Genomic DNA, 7,759 nt, shown 5'->3' with positions numbered 1-7,759 from the left:
GCAAACCTGAAGTTTACATTTAAACTGAAATTAACTATCCTACTCATAAACAAAGGAGGACAGTACATAAGGTCGACCTTTTTTGAATACAATTAGGACGGTGACAATTATTGTTTCTTCATTTGTGTATTAAGGTAATATGGGGGTACGTCCCTCCTTGTACTGCTTGGAATTTTGTCCAGAAGTTCACTGGTAACCAAGGGAGCTCTTCATTCAATTACCAAATTGTTTTCATAATGGACAGTCGTTTCTCAATATATGGATTGTCAACCAAGTAGTTATCCATGTCGTGTTTAATGTTAAAATATGGCAGATTCAAATGATTTGGCCGTAATCGAAGCTGATTACAATCGGAAGTTTCCAGTATACGTTGCAATGAAAAGTAATTTTGATTTTTATAAATGTTTGCTGACGGTTTCGTTCATCAGATGCTTTGTCACTCCTACCTTATGGATCATCGTGACCGAGAGCGGCTATAAATGTTTCTAACTCCGAATATACATAATAATGCATAAATCTGATATACGTATGAATTATGAAGCCTGGAATCCGTCCGTTCGAATCCTTGGCTGGACTGAGTCGAGATAACAACTACATTTTTGTTTAGAGATCACGTTGTACTGAGTACCCAATTTACAGGATAACCGCATCTACTTTTGAGGAGTGACTTACTCTCTCCGTCTTATGCACGGACCTCTTTTTGAGGCGAATCTGTTCTAATGAACGAAATCATCAGCAAACATTCCCCGAAAAGTTGGATATTCACCTAGAAAGAGCGGTCCGTGCAGAAGGAAGAAGGACCAAGTCGCTGCCTAAAATTAGTGCGGTCCACCATTAAGTATATGACGAATTCACAACCACTGAATCTCTATACAAAAGTAGAGTTATTTTGCTTTGTTTTTATCGAAAACGACTCCTGAACAAAAGTGGGATTTTTTTATCGTATGGGTTAATATCGGTTTCTGTTCCATTTCTTTCACGGTATATTAATCGACGAACGGGAACTTCTAACCTGTTTTCAATTCTAGTTTACTTAAAATATGCTCATATGTCAACATTCACTTGGTCCGCCAAGTTTTTCATTATCTAATTTTTCTGCAATATTTTCAAAATTACTTCAGACAGTAGCGCAGATAATTGATTTTCCATTGTGACCCCCTACGTTCTAGTGGAAAAAATACGGAGGCCAACTAGATATTCTGCCATCGCTCTCCCGACAAGGTTAGTTAACTTTCAACGCATAGTGGATTTTGGTCCCTTTTAAGAACATTTTCTTCCTGTGTAACCCAGTTTAGTTAATCGGCTTTTGAAATGGTACCAAAAACAAGCTTAGTTTAAGAAAAAGTTTAATAGAAAAATTTTCAAGGCACCCTCGTTGGAGTCCAATCCGTCCTCTGTAATGGCGCACAGTCATACATTGCTTTTGTTCTTCTCAATCACCTTCATTTTCACCAGGGCCAGGTGAATGAAAGTGGTCAGGTGAATGATAATGGCTAAGAACACGGGCAGAGCTTATCTTACACCATTGTCGTTAGTGAACGGGCTGAAGAGTGACCCTTCTGCCTTCATCTGGCCCTGAATATTGATTAGGGTTAACCCACTCAGCCTCATTAATTTGGTCAAGATACGGAATTCACGTATGGTTTTGTAAAGTTTCACCTTGGCTATGCTATTATAGATGGCAATCAAAAGTGAAATTGTAATCTGTTGCCGATTTATCTGTAGTGGACCCTCAATGCTGTTCTTGGTACATATGACTATCCATCCAAGCGCACAATAATTGTAGCACGAAATAATATTTCGGATTTTTAAGGTTTTATGCAAAACAAATCTTTATCAAAATCGATTCACTGTCTGCCTGTCTATCTGTCACATGCCCTTTTTTCGAAAAAGACTTCACCGATTCAAACGAAATTCGGTACGCATACGGGAACTATCAAATCCCAATCATACAGTGACATAAATATTAGGTGGAGTTCAAAGCAGGGTTCCCCATACATGCAAAGGGGAATGTAAAAGTTTTTTCACCTAATGCACGCGAGTAGTATACCAAATTTTAGTTTTGTCAAATGCAGGCTGCGCGAGTAAGGGGTCCAAATGTGTGCACTTAAAGTGAGACAGGATTCACTTTCTGAAACCAACTAACCCAAAAATTAGCAAAAATTCAGGGCGATTGGGTTATTTGAAATCTAGGTTTCTAAATATGTCTCATTCCGGAACTGTCATACACCGATCGTTTCTCGCAAACGGAAACATAAAACCTTTTGCATCTGCAGCGTCTGGCTTCCGATTTCCCGACTTGCTGTCTTTATGGGGCAGATAATTCCTCGTTACCAATCAACAATAGCTGATCACATGTCCCGAACCTTTCTTATAAGCTAATGAACTGCCTAGAGTGCTGGCCGTCTTCATAGTTGACCAATTTTGTTTTATTTCTACAAATTCCAGGCGACAAATGGTTCGTAAACCGATGAATTACATGGACGATGGTGCCCTTTGATGTTTGGTGGTAACAGCATTTGCCCGTCATCGGCAGTCTGCCCATACGATGAGAAATCAGATTTCTCTCTTTATCCCGGCAGGATTAGCATTGAAGAGTTTATGACTGCATCTTGCTGACTTGTTAGTAAAACGTCCCCGCTGCCCAAGCTCTTCCCTGTACTTTTCGAGTTAACAGGTCTGTCGGTTTTCTCAGGGTTCCTTTTTCTATCTGGGACATCACTTATGCGCTCGGCAGAGTTCTTCGTCTTTGTTCATGCCCGAGCTCCTTGAAATTTCTGCATTACCCAGAATGCAGGATTTTTCCTTTCCGTTACTAACTTACAATCGTAAAGGAACCAGCCGTTCCGATTTTTTCCCAACTGAAACCAAATATGTTTGCCACCGTACCAATGATAACGTTTTTCAGATGATTATAAAGGTCTATTGCCGACACATTTTCGCCAAGTCATCTGGTTGAAGTGGTTATTGCGGCACTTAATTACCCCTTGTTCGTGTTACGGAGTACTTTGTCCTGGATAACTTCAATATCCCCTCTCACTTGATGATCAGAGGGGATTTGCAATGGTGTTGCTATTTGAAGGCGGAGCAGCATGCTAATGAGACGGTGGCCCAAATCAATAATGTCCTTTCTGTAAGGCTGAGAGGTGGCGAAGCTCATTTAACACGCCTTCAATTTCGTTAACAGTGCTCCCACCTGAAGGAACCCACGTTTATTTGTGGGCACATCCAGAGAATATTTCGTATAACATCTCAAGCTGGACAATCTGTAGCCCCTTATCATTGGTAGTTTTAAGCAAGTTATGGGAGTTAACGTCTCGCCTGAATTTGGGACCCGTTCCGACTTGGCTGTTAAAATGCCAAGGTATAAGTTTAATTACATGTAAAGTATCCTTTTCTGACTCCTACAATGAAAGTCATATTTCAAAAATTTTTCGCAAAAAGGAAAGTTTATAGCCGCTTTTGGGTCAGATTATACTTTTCAAGTTGCTAACAGCTTGCTTTACTTTTTCGTCTATTTGGAAACTTATTTTAAGTAAGTAGGCGATAGTAATCTCAGCTTCAATTACGAACAAGTCTTCCACTATTCAATGCAAGAGCGCTCGTTCTATGATAAAATGCGCAAATTGTCTGTCGTTTTTAGTCAAGTCCGTTCTTTTGTATGCAACCAATCCAAAGTGCGATAGCACCGTCAGCCCTACACCAACCCCTAAATTAGAGGATTACTGGCACAGTCTGTCCCTCATTCTTCTCGTTCAAGAGTTTTCCTTAAGAATGGTCTTCCAATGATCACCAGACGAGTTGGAGATATGGCTGTAAAACCAAACTGTCGCTGTTCAGCAAGTATCTGTTTCGTGTTTCATCGTACATATCAACCCACCCAGTTGGGTCCTAATTATGCCGTATGTGAAGCATGGGATGTTGAACACAAATCCCAAATTAGAAATCTAAATCTGAATTAAAGACATCGAAAATAGTGGGTTTGTTAATGATCTTTTTTAATAATTTTTCGAATTGTTTCGAAAAATCGATCCCGGTCGATGTTTGTTACTTTTTGTTTAAAGTCTAAACTTTTGCAAATGTTATAGCCATCATTTTCAAAGCTTTCTGCACAGTTGTACAAAGAAAACTGAAAGCCAGCCGTACTTTATGCTCTATAAGCAACTATTTCAAAACTAAAGAGCATTCAAATTACTTATCGCGAAAAACTTCCACGGTGCTTTCTCGACCCCCTATATAGGACATAGTGCGTCAACAAACCATACATGTCATCGCTGCCGGTTTCTGGCAATGTATCACAACTTATTTCTGAGCATTTTGTACTCTTCGTCTACTTTCCACGTCATACAGTTCTTGTCCTTGCTATCTTTTTCTTCAGCCTTTGTCCCGTTCACAAGCGGGGTCGGCGCATCGTGATCGGTTTCGCCATTTCGCTCTATCAACTGCCTGATCTGGATATCGAGGCTTTTAAATCTCCATCCAGCGTCTCAAACTACCGTTGTTTCGGACTGCCTTTGTCGCTTACTTCGATGTTCAGACCAATCTTGGCAAGTGAATTCTCGTTAGCAAGAATTGCGCGACCATACCATCGAAGACGCTTCTCTCCCAATTTTTCCACGATCACTGCAACTCCATAACGGATTTCTCAATTCGGATGTGATCAAAACGTGTCACACCACTAGTCCAACCCAACGCAAGACGCCGTTCATTGTCTTTTATAATCGGCCAACACTCGGAACCTTAGAGAGCGACAGGACGGACGACAACCCGATTAACTTGTTTCTAACGACATTGTATGCATTTTCTTGGTCGACCTGTCTTGGGACCTGTCACCAAAGTTCTTGTCTTTGCTATGATGCTATATAATTGCCATACTATACGTTGCCAATGATATGATGTCATAACAATAAAATAACACCAAAATGTCACCGTACGCTACTAAATTAGTGCAAGAGATTACTGCATGCCGTCCTTTTGAAAAATAATTCCTCTTCTTTTTGGTATAAATACTGTATTTCAAGAAACACTACAAATACTAGTCACCAAACCACTCCAAGATGACAAATATTATGAACAAAGACCAGTAGGGACTAATTTCAAACGATCTTCTTTGAGAGGAGGACAAGTGCTCCAAATATTCACAAGCTTACAGTTATTCTTTGATTCTTCTATATTTAAATAGAGACCAACAGACAAATTGGTTGAAATACAAAAAGTGTCAATAGTTTACAGATAAACTTGACAGTTAACGAAGAAGGAGTTTCAATATCAATGAGAAATTATTGATGGTAGATCGCGACATGAGCAGTTACAATAAATACCTAAAGTTGATGTCTCCAAAAATAAACTGAGCAATAGTAATGCATTTTCATTATTTAAATAAGTTTATTCGAAACATACAGATACCAGATAGGAAAATAAAAGGTAATCAGCTGTCTAAACAAATTTTTGGAACCTCCTCGCATTTAAGATTTATCTGTCTATGCCTATATATGGAATATAATCCGAATATATTCCCAGATGTCCTTCTGAAGTGAAGACTTATACTGTTATACTTTTCTGCCTCTTTTTCCCCATTCTCAAAAGAGATAATCCGAAACCGATTTGTCACTAAATTTCATTTGGATTGAGTCCAGAAGCTTTCAAATCACTTTCTAACTTATCAACTAGTCTTTTTCGATCGGCCTTCAGATCATTTCTCGTCGACCATATCCAGGGTAATGTTGGATAATGAGTTCTCACTAGCGTGGATGACAGAACCATGCCATCGATGACACTCATCCCGCATTTTCTCGATGCGATTTTAATGATAAATGGGCCGCGAATATCTTCATTTTGGTGATCATCGTAGCGAGTTATGCTACTGATCCTTAAATTTAAGGCAATTGTAAAAGTGTCGTTCACGTAGGACGTCAGTTATGGACCAACACTCCAATTTAAGATAATTCGGTAAGTAAATTAATGACGCAGTTCACTAACACCTAAAAACACCGATTCAGCATAAACCTCCAGTTTTGGTCAGGTTGCTGTTGTTAACGGCAATCTATTAGTTTTGAAACCTTTACCTGCTTAGTAAGTTCAGAGTATCACGTTCGTTTTGAATGAAATTGTTCTCTATTGAAAACACGTTTCTGACATAATGTTGTTACTGATAGTAGTATTTTCACCAAATTTCTCAACTTTGTAATCTTCTCCAAATTATATAATACACGCCCCAAATGTTGGCTTTCTAGGATTCCTCATCTAGTTTCCAGATTAAAGAAAAACACTGTCTATAATTAGTGATTAATAATATTAAGACTTCACCAGACTAGACTAAGATTTTCCACAATTGAAGAAAATCACATCTTTGCGTTTGGAGGCTTCGATTTAATTTGAAGACATCATTAGGGCTTCTTTGAAGTTTCTGAGGATAAAACACACTTCTATCTACTCAATTTCAATAACGAGATTCTTTTTGACATTCTTAGTTAAATCTATTTTATTAATTTTTTTTCTCTCTTAATTGGTACCCGAAATTACTGTTTTGGGGCGAAGAAGTTCGTATGCATGGGGTTATCTCGACGAGCTTCGTAGCATGCTTAGAATTTGACAATTTCCACATAGCTAACACTTCATAGCAATAGGTCCAATGAGAATGGAACCTATTTAGATATCATAGCGGATGTATGGAGTGAGTAAATTCAGTTCATCAATCTCAAATTTATGTGCAAGTAAAAGACAGACGTCCGTTTCTTGGCTAAAAACTCCGAACTTACGTAGATAATATACTTCGGAAGACCATTTCCCTCTTCTTCTATGCATCTTATCTTGAATAAGGAGACAACTGGTTCCCTAGAAGATTATCCGCGAAACAATTAGAAAGAAATATTGTGAAAAAGGAACGATGTCTTGCTTTTCTTGTACCCACATATTTATGTAAATAGTTTTCTACAGAAAAACATGTAAGCCAGCTTCTGCAAAATTAGCGAGGCCATAAGTCTTGTAAACAAGGCGATGGCGCTCATTACTCGGCTGACTTTGTTGGAAGCTTGCTGATAAATATCGTCGATTCGCAAAAAACTTCCCAGTAATCTTCATTCCTATTTTGTACGTACTTCCGTTAATTACTTAAATTATTGAATTCAATAAACGTGGACAACAACTAAAGTGCATTTTCAAACTTACTAAAATCCCAAAGAAATCAATTTAATTCGCTCCTTTTCAAATTACTGGTAATAAAAAAATGGTCAAATCTGCCTGAATAATAAAATACCCAAAAACAAAACTATAATCCTCTGAGCTTCTCTAATATCATATTCAACGCTAAAAAAATCCCTTTCCCCGCAAAATTTGTATCATTACAAAAGCAGCTAAACCCTAAATTCGTCCAATCAATTTTCATTAGTTTGTAGCTTAAGCAAAAACCAACATCGCGTACTACGCAAACAAAAACTCAATCAATAAATAATATATGCAAGTGAAAAATCCTGAAAATAGGATATTTGATTTGATTCTCCTTTTTTGTGCACGTTTATGTATTTTCACTTTGTCGCGACTGCATTTTGATATTCCTTTCAGTGGTACACTAACCCATTCGTTCGTTTATTCAATTCCGAATGCATTTTTCATATCAACAACAAGTGCCCGATTCATCCCCTATTGTGTTTTTACCCCCTAATAAGGATGACATTGTGCATTTATTTAGTTTTTACCGCTTTTAAATGTTGCTATGTATGTATAGGTGGTTGTGTTTACGTGTAGAGTACCAAATTTACGC

The sequence above is a fragment of the Hermetia illucens genome, chromosome 2 (genome assembly GCF_905115235.1).
Source record: "Hermetia illucens chromosome 2, iHerIll2.2.curated.20191125, whole genome shotgun sequence".
Taxonomy (NCBI): Eukaryota; Metazoa; Arthropoda; class Insecta; order Diptera; family Stratiomyidae; genus Hermetia; species Hermetia illucens.
The sequence above is the reverse complement of the archived record's forward strand: the minus strand, read 5'-3'. Positions refer to the sequence as shown.